General features: G+C 39.6%; 1 pseudogene; it reads right to left on the bottom strand.

Moving 5' to 3' along the window:
• Nucleotides 1–7,918: 7,918 nt before the first annotated feature.
• LOC143663933 (protein diaphanous homolog 2 pseudogene) lies at nt 7,919–11,289 on the bottom strand (annotated as a pseudogene).
• Between the last annotated feature and the right edge of the window lie 732 nt (nt 11,290–12,021).

The raw sequence follows: 12,021 nt of genomic DNA, 5'->3' as shown, positions 1-12,021 counted from the left end.
AGAGTGGCCAGAAGAAGCCTTTTACTGCACAAGAATCAGTAGCAGACAGACTATGACTTAATTGTACTGGCCTCAATTCTTAGATTAAATGAGATCTTTGAAATTCATGCCTTATAACAAAGGTTCTTTAATATATTGGGGTCACAGACCATATTGGGGTTACAGATCTCATTGAAGAATTTCTTGAAAACTGCACTGTTTCCCCCAGAATGAATGCACATGTAGCACACAATATAACATACAATTTCAGGGTTTTAAGGGGTCCCACAAATTCTATCAATGAATCTCTACACTCAGATATTCTAGACCTCATGACAACAAAACAAAACAAAAACCTGCCAAATAATTGGCATTTATTGAGAGCCTAGCATGTTTCACACCCTGTGCTCAATATTTCACATACATTCTGTCTTTTAATAGCATGTGGTACTTGCTATTGTTAATCCTATTTTATAGAGGGGGAGAAAAGACAGAGGTTTAGTAACTTGCCCAAAGTCAAACTGTCCAGAATTCATAGAGATCGATTTTGAACTCTGGGAGTCTGACTCCTTCTCTAGCCATATTCGTATTATCTTTTTTTACAGCATAACTTGTCTCTAATCATGACGAGGGATGAATAGTACACTCATTTGGTGAGCGAGTATGGTACCAGAAACTTGGGTGATTGATAACAACACCAGATGTAATGCTATGGACTCTTCTTCCAGGAATGGAGACCATCCACTCTGAGATGCACAGGGAATAGGGACCAGATCTGAGAAGTCCAGGTGTTAACTTATTCTTTCCTCAGTACTTTTCACCCAGAGACTTGCTCAGTTTCTGTGTTCTTAGAAAGGTCAAAAAAAAAAAGGAGACTACAATTTGCCTTCATTCCAATAGCAAGATATTCTAATTTTAAAGGATCATAGGTTAATTAAATTGATTTAAAAACAACTTTTGGGTACTACCTTAATTAACCTTCTAGGTTTCCTTGCTGCTCTGCTTTCATTCAGTGCTGTCAGCCTGCCAGAGTGAGGGTTAGAACCCCTCACCTTATCAGGTAGGAGGGGAGGGTGGGAAATAGCATTTGCTTCTTGGTTTGATTAGTAGAGCTCATTAGCTGTCAGATCTAAGGCCTGAGCAGTCTAGCAGAAGAGAATAGTAACACCAGTGACATTTATTAAATGGCCAGCTTTCAGAGACTGCTTAGGAACCAATTTCCATTCTTATAGATTCTGTCCCCAAAATGGGAGTTTTCCAGGATTCATAAGCCAACCTGATCAAAATGCCAAGGAAAGAAAAGAGAAAAGCAAAAAGGCCATAAGATAACCAAAGCACAAAACCCGCTCTGAACACTCAGAGCAAACATAAAGGAGCAAATTGGCAGCATCTTCTCTTTTTGTGAGATGAGCCCAGTATTATTTATACAATTTCAGGAGCGTTCTTGGGTTTTCCTGTGATTTCACAAAGTGAATGGGCCTCAAAGCTGTTTGGTTAGTGGTCCTAACAATGCAGAAACCTCATTAGTTTTCTGAATTAATCACATTATGCTTATCTTTCTCTCTACCTGTCCAAAAATGCTGCCTGACCACTCACTTGAATGAGAACATGGCCTGGCCACATGAAATAAAATGCCTGCTGGTCTTTAGTATTGTGGCAGGCATTTTATTTTTTTAGAGCTTATAAATAATGTCAGCAAATGGGCCTTCTCCTAGCTGATCTATGAACTCTGAGTGCAATCAAATTTATGTTAAACAAGCAATATTTGGCACCATCCTTGAAAAGTTGGACTTGATTTCTAGTTTGCCACCCAACTAGCTGTGAGTCTCAGCTTCCTTACTATAACGTGAATATGCTGGATGATATTTATAGCCTCTTCTAGTTGGAAAATTAGAAACCTTTACAATTGTTTTGTACCAGTCTCTGTGCTATTATTTTATTTAACTCACTATAGCCCCATGGGCTGGATCTTTTTGTTATTCCCAGTTACAGAGGAGCAAACTGAGGTGCAGAGATGTGAAATGGCTGCGCAAGTGCACAGAGTTAGTACACTCTGGAGGCTAGGAGAAAACCAAGGCAGCAGATATCAGAGCTTGCTAAATCAAATATTATACTGTTTCCAAGGTCCTTTCTAGATCTAAGAGTCTGTGATTCAAAGTTGCAAATTTTACATCAATGAATTAAAATATTTTCTTTAAATTACTTTAGTCTTTGTCTTACTAGAGAGGATTTTAAGAAAAAAGTAACACACACAACTCCTACTCCAACCTTTCCTCTTCATAATGGAAAAGTGGCAGTGGCACAGGCCCACAGGCTCTCCCAGCACCACTTATTTTCTTCTTATGCCTCTGAAGAGCATATCTACTTTTAGCTTCCTAGATAGCTAAACTAGGAAATAGAAGATTTGCTGCATTACTTATAAGGGATCTCAAGGAAGTATTATCAAGTCAAAAGGTCAAGAAGTAAAAGTTCCTGATAAAAACACTTTCATACTTTGAAAGGCATTAGAATTTCCTGGGAAGCTGTTATAAGTATTCATGGACCCCACTATGGAGATTCTGATCCAGTAAATGGGGCTCAGGCATCTAAATTTCTATTAAGCTCTTGAGGTAACTCTGATGCAAGTAAATTATGTCTAAAAACTAACTGCTGCAGAGATTTCCTACAGGGTTATGCCAGCAGATCCAGGTGTTCTCAAAAAACAATTCCATGATGGTGTTGAGGTCTTCTTGTAGGTTCTTATCAGTCGCCAGTCTCAAGTCTGAATTCAAGACTGATGTACCCAATTTTTTTGTGACATCTCTCACTGGCTATCTCATAGTCCTCTTAGACTTAACAGCCCAATACAGAACCTTTGATTATCCCCCCAAATATCGTTCTCCTCCATATCCTCTCAATACCAATAAATAGGATCACTAACCACCTGGTAATTAAAGTAAAAAAATCTAAGAGTCACAATTGTCTCCTCACTTTCTACCCATACTTTTACTTTCCTATTCTCTGCCCCTGCCTTTTAGCAAAACACTTTGCTCTCCCTCAAAAATATGTCTTTCATTTGTTTACTTTTTACTGTTTTCACTAGCATCACCCTAGAAAAAGCCAATGTCTTATCTCATCTGGATTTCTGAAGTAGTCTTCTGTTTTCTGTTTCTAATTTGATCCCTCTAATTGTGTTCTCCATAGCAGCCAGAGTGTTTTTTTAAATGTATTAATCAAACCACACCACTTCCCTTCCTTAAAATATTCCAATGGTTTCTTATTGCAAATAAACTAAAATACACATTCCATAGCACACTCTGCAAGACCATGAAGGCACTGCCTACTTCAAGACTCAATGATTTTAGCCCCACCCCAGGGTCACTGTGCCATCTGGTGGCAAAGTGTTCCCCCCACATCACACCTTTTGTTCCTTTAGATCTCAGCTGAAATGTCACCACCACTGAGAGGTCTTCCCTGACTTCACTGGCCCCTTCTATCATGTTAATCTCTTCCACAACATTGATTTTCTTCCCTCGTGGCATCTATCATTCTCTAAAATTATTTACTTGCTTGTTGCTGTCTCCTACAACAGAATATAAGCTCCATGAGGGCAGTGAGCTCTTCTGGTTTGCTCTCCTTTGTGCCCTAGTGCCCAGCACCATGCTTAGCAAAGAGCTTATCTTTTTTGAACTTAAATCAGATATTAATATATTGTTTGAGTATTTGCTACTTTGAAAAATATGCAAAATTAAGAATATAGGATTATGTGGGATAAAAGTATGACTAATCTGGAAAACGGACAGGATAGATATGTATATGGTATGTCTCCTTCATCCTTTAAAATCCTATACAGCAGAGTCTTTTAAACTAGGAGAGCCCCTCCATATTGATCCCATTCATGTGATTATATCTAATCTGAGGGAATTTCCTAACTCATGGTTCTCTCTCTGCTCCAGACAAAAGGCAGCTGTTTTCTTGGTTCATGGCCTAACCCACTGTGCTCATGGGAAGCCTCCCCAGCAAGGATGTGGAGGGTCCATTGAACATAATGAGAGGTACTCAGCTCCAAGCAATTACAAAAACAAATGATGATGAACTGCTTCATGCTTTCGTCTGCTGTGAAACTCCTCATCAGCTGTTAGCTCGCAAAGCTTCCTGTGGTGGAAATGTTGATTGCACTTTGAACGGTCAGACAAATGAAACACTGGTGGATTCCTCTAAAGGCTGCATGAGGATAATTATCTTTGCTTAAGTGTTGGAAACAAATTAAGTTTAAATTCTTTCAAAGAGTAAAATGTTCCTTTTTTTTCCCAAAAGTTCACATTAAGGAATAGCTGAAATATAGAGCTCTATGACAGCTCCCACTTTGCAATTTTGAGAGAACTAGACATACTCTATCTCCAAGGCAAAAGAATTGGGACAGATAAGATCAAAATGTAGTATACAATCATCTTTATGTTTGGAATTACTTCTTGGTTACTGTTTTCTTGCTTCCAATGCATTTTTCCTTCATCTGGGTTAAAATGACTTTGCTTTGGCAAAGCCCCTATCCCTAACACTTAGTTGGAATGACTTAGATGGGATAAGTCTACTCCTCGAAACAATTCACAAATCGCATCAATCAGACTGTCTCTCCCTGGAATTTTAGTTTTATTTAGAGTAACTCAAAGCCCAAAAATGGTAGTATGTGATTGTGGGTCCTATCAAGATTTGCCATTATTTTATATTACTAACATTTTTCAGACCTCTTTGGTTTCTTGTGCTTTCAGAGACCTAGTTCTTAAGCTTGTCATTCCATTTTATGAGCTACTCCATGTTATTAAAACTGCTCTGGTTATCTATTGATGCATAGCAAACTACCCTAGAGCTTAGTGGCAAAAATGAACAAAGATTTTATTAAGCTGATCATTTTGTATAGCAGGAATTAAGGCAGGGCACAGAAGGGATGCCTGGTATTTGCTCCACTATATCTGGACCCTCAGTTTGTGTGACTCCATTGGCTGGAAATGCCTGGATGACTTGAAAAGTTCTGTATATCAGTTCTGGCTGTTAACTGGGTTCTTCTGTTCTTCACTTGTCTTCAGTCTGGAATTTATAAGGTGGTTTCTTCACTCCCAGGTTTGATGCCTTGGCAGGGCTGGTTGGAATAGCTGGGGCTGTCTGTCTTCTCTTTTTCTCCATATGGGCCCTCACATGGCTAGTTGGGCTTCCTCACAGCATCGCACTCTCATAATAGTCAGACTTCTTACATGGTGGCCGGTGTCTTTCAGAGAAGGTGCATTGAGGGTTCAAGATGGAAGCTGCAAAGCTTCTTCTGATCTGGTCTCAGAAGTTAAGTAGCATCATTTCTGCTGTGTTCTATTAGTTACTGATGAGCCACAGAACCAGCCCAGATGCAACAGAACCAGCCCAGATGCAAGGGATGTAACCACTTAAGAATATGAATGGGGGGGGGATGTGGTTCTTTGGGGGTTAGGTGAAGGTCTGTTTGGAGACTAGCTCCCATACCAATAAATCCCTCTGGAACTTGAGCTGTTGTTTATTACATCGAAATAACCTAATTCTTCCAGTGCCCCCAATTGTAGTAGAAAATGCATGGTAATGTTTCCCAGATATTGAATTTCATGTAAAAATACTAAAAATAATAATATTGTATACTTACATTGAGTTATTATCATTTCATTTTGCAAATAAACTTAAAGAAGTAAAGCAAATTTAACACAAAAATTTAGGAAGGATTAAAACTCACAATCAAGAATAGTCTCTCAAATTATTTAAAAAAAAATGTTTCCACAGTAGTAAAAATTTCCTCACAAATTAGCAGCAGTACATTGAAGGACTTTTGAGAAATGCTACCTTCTAAGAGAGAAATGTCAGTGAAGTACACACAGGAGCCATAGACATTCAGAGACATATGCAATGAAAACAGTGGCCTGGGAAAGTCATTACAGAGAAGGTATAGACCTCGAATAACCTCAGAACTGGAGGGGCAGAAAACAGACAGGCGCTCAATAGAGAATGGGGGAACAAAGAAGATCACAGAAAGGAAAGAGGGAAGACATTTGTTAAAGGTTTGCTAATGAGATATGATTTAGACCTGGTGTGTTTAATCCTCACAGATCTGTGATGTCAGAATATGTGCCCTATTTACAGCTGAGAAAGTGATTTTTTAAATGTTGAGTAATTTGTTTAAGCTACAAATAGCTGCAACAGGACTTGGATCATGTATGGTCTGAGGCCAAGGACTATTCTACAGCATTGTATAACCCTGAAAGTGAACGAAGCATGCAGAGATGCCAAGCATCCAAAATCCATTAACTGAACATCTACTGCATTCTAGGGACAAATAATACAATGTTGAGAATGACAGACATAATTGTCTCAGAGAATTTATAGTCTCGCATTGGAGACAGAAAATTAAAAGAGCAATTCCAAGGCATCAGGGTGAGTACCACTGAGGTGGTGAGAATATAGGGTGCCTCTAGTGCTGATGAGGGGCCCCTATTCTAGTTCAGGAAATAATATAGAAGTTAGCCAGGTGAAGGACTATGTTTGAAAGGGCTTTCCAGGCCGAGTAGGGGAAGTCTGGAGGTAAGTGCCAGCAAAGTCCTTTTGAAAAACTGCATGAAACTCATAATGGCTAGAGCTCAGTGCACAAGATCCTGGGCTGGGTAGAGATTGTAGCAGGAAATGAAGAGTTAGGCTGGGGCCAGCTCATGATAGGCTATTGTTTTTCATTCTATCTAATGCTATAAGGGGAAAGTGTGCTGTCATTTGTGCTTTTGCTGCAAGGACTACCTGTGATAGCCCATAAAGCAATGATGGATGCCAAAAATAATACTTCTCAGCCTTCACCACCTTACTTTAGATTTCCTGCATGTGCTTAAGGGAAGACTTGAATTGCTGGAGTCATTAATAAACTTATACTATACTATAAGTATACTTGAAAGGTTCTGAGAAGAGCTGGTCATCTTTATTTCTTAGACAGATTTTTGAAAAACATTTTAATGTTTGCCTGACCTTTAATAAAATATACTACACATTTTTAGATCCTAGTAAATTACTGCCTTCTCCTAAATACTGGGGTAGGGGTGTGGGTATTTAATGGTACCATTAAGAGATGCATAAATATCATCTTTTAAAAATTTTCTCCATGTACTTTTTATTCCTGCCAGTAAAGGTGGATTTTTTTTTTAGCTGTGCCTATGGAAATTAAGTAGGATTATATTAGCAATAAAATTTTCCCAAGTTATCTTCCTTCTGGGCCTAATGTATTTCCTAGAGCCCTTCTCAGGCTATAACAGGACCAAATTCTTTGAAATCTCTAGTTCTTAATCATCACTAGCTCATTAACCTCACCTCTCCCCACCCCTCCTTTTTTGACTTCCTCTGAAGAGCACTGCCACTGATCTGAAACTCAGGGCATATTTTCACATAAGTTTCCAAGTAAAAAACCTGAACATTCTTTACTAGATATTGTTCCTAACTTTGAAATTGCATTTCTGAATTCACCAGGAATTTTTTGGTTTCAAGTGACAGAAATCAACTCAACCAGGCTTAAGTCCCCCAAAATAGTATTTATTGGCTCATGCAACAAGGAAGTCCAGGGGTGCCCTAGCTTCAGACCACATTGGGTCCAGAACTCAAATTATTGGAGGCTTCCTCCCATCTCTTGTGTCTACTTTGCAACAATTCAATTTCAACAGGTTCTTACCATGTGGTGGCTATTTTTGGTCAATTTGACTGTCCAGGCACTGTGCATGCGAAGGAAGGGTTTACCCCACCCAAATCACATAGACTGAGAATAAGATGGAGTGGTTTTCATAGGTGTGCTGGTTTGAAAGTATTATGCACCCCAGAAAAGCCATGTTTTAATCCTGATCCAATTTTGTGGAGGCAGCTGTTTCTTTTAATCTTGATTCAATATTGTAGGTGGAAACTTTTTTTTTTTTTAGCTTGATCTTTGCGAAATGCATTTATTTCTTTTCCATTCCTTGAGTGCATGCTTTGTTCTCAAAATATGTGATTTAGTTTACTTAAATATTTTTCATATTCTTTGGTATCACGAATCACTTAGATGAGATAGCTCCATTGTGGCAAGAACGCGACCTTTCCAGAGGTACCCGTCTGTTATCTGGATTCCTTGGAATCCGCTTTCTACAGTCTCGGAATACTGCACCTGATTGTAGAGCTTCTAGAAGATTATCCATTACGCCAGTCTCATCACCCTCTTTGGTCATATGAATGAGTTGTTTCTTTTTCTTTTGCCGTTCCAACTTTTCTTGCTCGGCTTTCTCTTTTGCAAGCTTGGCCCTCCTTGTCTTCTCTTCCATTTCCCTTCTCTTATTGTTTTCTTTTACTGCTTCCAAAAAGAAAGTTCGGAAGTTGTTGCTATCACCAAAAAACTCTTCTATGCTGACTGTTCTGGAGTCAAAAATGAAGTATTCTCCAAGATTATCATAAAGCTTTATCATATGTTGTGCATGGTGAACAGTTTTTCATATTGGTCTCTGGCACTCTTTGTAAAGCTCGTCATCTTTTCCACAAACTTATCATGTTGATTTTCTGTCTGGGGGAATTTCTTGATGTCACATTCCAGACAAACGATTTGTTGTTCCATTGTTGTAAGGTTGCTCTTGAGGAGTTGAGCTGAAACTTTGCTTGCATTTTCTATATGTTCCAGTTCTTCTGGAAATTTCAGGATATCCCGGTATTGTTCCTCACAAATATCAGCAATAAAATGCAAGAGTGTTGTTTTTTGATCTGCTGCTTTAGTATCTCTGATGTTACAAAGGAAGTTGATCTTAAACCCTAAAGACTGTGCATTTCTTGAGCCTGAGTTCATGTAGTTTCCAACCAAAAGAACTAATTCTAAAAGTCTGTTAAAGCTTTCACTTTTCTTCAGTTCTTCACAGGCAAGAGTCACTGCTATGATGCTTGGTTTGATGTTGTTTACGTGTTCTTCAAATGTGAGCTTGAAAAGAATGCTCTTGAGACGAGGCTGCAACATTTTCACTGAGCTCATCACAACTCCAAACTGTTCAGGCTCACAGAGGTCATCATATTCACTCTTAAACTGTGCTAATTCATTGAGTACCTTCTGCTCAGGAATATTTTTTACAAGGTTCTGAATTAAGGCCTCACTCAACATGCCTTCATTAACCTCCAGAATACTGTTTTTTATGTCTTCATATGGCATGCGATATGATCCCAGGAATATAGACAGATTCTGGGCCGTTTTGGGATCTAAAACTCTCAATTCTTTCACTTTCTTCTTTGCAGGTGTGATCTTTTTTTCCTCTAAAGCATCTGGATTCTTTTGAACTTTTATCTGGGTTGAGAAATTCAGTGCCAATTTTGCAAAGAGATCTGGATTTTCAAACTTGTCTTCCTCAACTTTTAACCAGAAACAGTTCTCTGATAATTCTTTGGGCTCGATCTTTGACCAATTGATTCTCTTCATGGATACTTCAGGTTTATACATATTTTCTGCTTCATTCCATAAGGTAGATCAAGGTATGTTCCTGGGGGTGGGGGGCGAGGAGGCCCCCCAAACAGAGGTGGTGGTGGTGGTGCTGCTGGTATACCACTCATGCCAGGTAAAGGAGGTGGAGGAGGAGGAGGAGCTCCTTCAGGTAGAGGTGGAGCTGGTGGAGATGGTAATGGCCCAGCACCTGGCAATGGAGGTGGTGGAGGAGGGCCTGGAATCCCTGATGAACTTGAGAATCCATGTTGCTGGATTCTAAGTTGCTGGATTTCTGTTTCAAGCTCTTTGATTTTCTCTTCTCTTTTTTGAAGCTCAGCTTGAGCTTCCTGTCGAGCTGTGAATTCTTCATCGAACTTCTTTGAAAATTCCACAGCTTTTTGCTCACTTTCTTCAACTTTTGCCTTACTCACACAAGAATCTATCAAATGAGTGAAATCGATGTCTAATCTTTGCCTATACTTGAAGTCTGGGTCCATACCACTGCAATGCAGCACTATTTGTGAAACACACTCCTCAATTATTTTGTAATACTATGGCCTGATATAATAATCATTTCTGATAAGCAAAAAATGTTGTAGAATGGATAATAGGTAATTTTCAGCAGTAGTGCCCTTCAACATATACAAAAGATGGTACACTTCATTCATGTCATCCATTTCTGCTCGAATGTCATTGAGGCGGTGTGATAATTCAGTTAAGTCGTCCTCTTTGTTCTCATCAAATACTTTCAACTGAATATCAAGCTCATCATTCTCTTTTTCTTTTAGATCTGGTAACATTGTTTTTAGTCCAGAACGGAGGAATTCATTCCTTAAATGTATTCGAAACTCAAGCTCATAAGGAGAAGTGACAAGGGCATTTATAAACTGCATGCAGGCCACCTGTAATTGCAAGGCTTCATGATTTTCTAGTCCTTCCACAATTTGTGAAAATTGTTCCCTATTATTTCTTTCTGCTGCTGTAGTTATAGCCCCTAAAAGTTTATCCAGAATGTTGTCTTCTCCTACAATGCAAATAGCAGAAAGTATTTTTACTATTTCAGTCATCATGTTGGGTTGTTTGGGGTCAATTGCTCTGGCCAATAGTAAAAGACTTCTTTCATCTCCAAGAATCCTTTGCAGTCCAAACTTATTACTCATAAATGCTTTGAGGCATTGCATAAGTTTATACTGACTTTTCTTGTCAATATTTTCTTGCTGTTTCTTGTCCAGAAGCTTTTCCAGCACATCCAATAAGAGCCCAAGACCTTCATGGCCAAAGTTGTTAACCCAGCTGACAGGATTACTTGTTAACCAAACCCTCAGAGATTCTAGGCAGTTCAGAAGTTTCTCATCTGAAATACCAGATCTTAATTCATGAACATATTCTTGTGAAGACAGGTTGCATTCATGTTTGCAGTTTTTCAGCCCTCCCATAACTTTACTTCCAACTATAGATTGGGCAGTGGCAGGAATATATTGGACAACCATCTCACGTTTCGTGGTAAAATCTTTGTTTCTCAGAGGAGCTTTTCATTCTTCGTTAAGGTTCATGTCCTCCATCATTTTTTCAAAGAGATCCAGTACTTCCTTTTCAGACAAATTCAAAGATCGTTCATCATATAATGGCTGAGCAGCTGGAAACTCACTCATCGCAACTTGAGAATCAAGAGGATGTTGAATAAAAGGTTTTTCTTTTTTGACAGTAGATTTTCTAAAACTTGTAATTCGGTCACGCAATTTGGGTTTGTTTTTCGTTTCCTCTTCGTTGGCGGCCGGGTTCCCAGTGCTCAGCTTGTTGCTCCAGCCGGCACCGGCTTCCTCGCTGCCGCCTCCCGCTCCCGCCGCCGCCCCGGGCTGCTCCATCTTTCTTTGGCCTTGTCACCTGTACCCTAGAACCCTCAACTGAGGAAGCTCCACGGGGCGCTCCCGCTGCCCGGCGCTGATTCGGCAGCACCTCTTCCTGTGTGGATTATGTATGGCTGGGGAACTGCCGTTTCAGGCCCCGGGAACTCCCGGCTGCTGTAGGTGGAAACTTTTGATTACCATGGATATGTGGCATACCCAATTGTCAATGTGACCTTTTGATTAGATGACGATGTGATCCCACCCATACCAGGTGGGTCTTGATTAGTTTACTATAGTCCTTTAAGAGAGGAAACATTTTGAGGAGAGCTCAGAGCAGAGAAACGACAGAGCCAAGAGAGATGCTTGGAGACCAGTTGCTTCAGAGAACAGAAACATGCCTATTTGGAAATGCTTAGAGCCCAGCAGAAATTGCATGAGATGTTAAGCAAGCTAGAACTTGGAAAGAGCCAAGTGAAGCCAAGAGATGCAAGCCAGACCCAGAGAAGCAAAATGAGAGCTTCCACAGGAACAGAGGCTAAAAGAAATAGAACCCAGGAGTAAGGTAACAGCAGATGCCAGCCATATGACATCCCAGTGGACCAAGATGTCCTGGACCCATCAGCCCACCTTGAATTAAGGTATGTTTCCCTGGATGCCTTAGTTTGGACATTTTTTAGGCTTAGAACTTTAAACTTGTAACTTATTAAATTCCCTTTTTAAACTCTATTCCATTTCTGGTATATTGTATCC

This window comes from Tamandua tetradactyla, chromosome 20 (assembly GCF_023851605.1).
Source record: "Tamandua tetradactyla isolate mTamTet1 chromosome 20, mTamTet1.pri, whole genome shotgun sequence".
NCBI classification, from domain to species: domain Eukaryota; kingdom Metazoa; phylum Chordata; class Mammalia; order Pilosa; family Myrmecophagidae; genus Tamandua; species Tamandua tetradactyla.
This window is presented reverse-complemented; position numbering and strand designations above follow the sequence as displayed.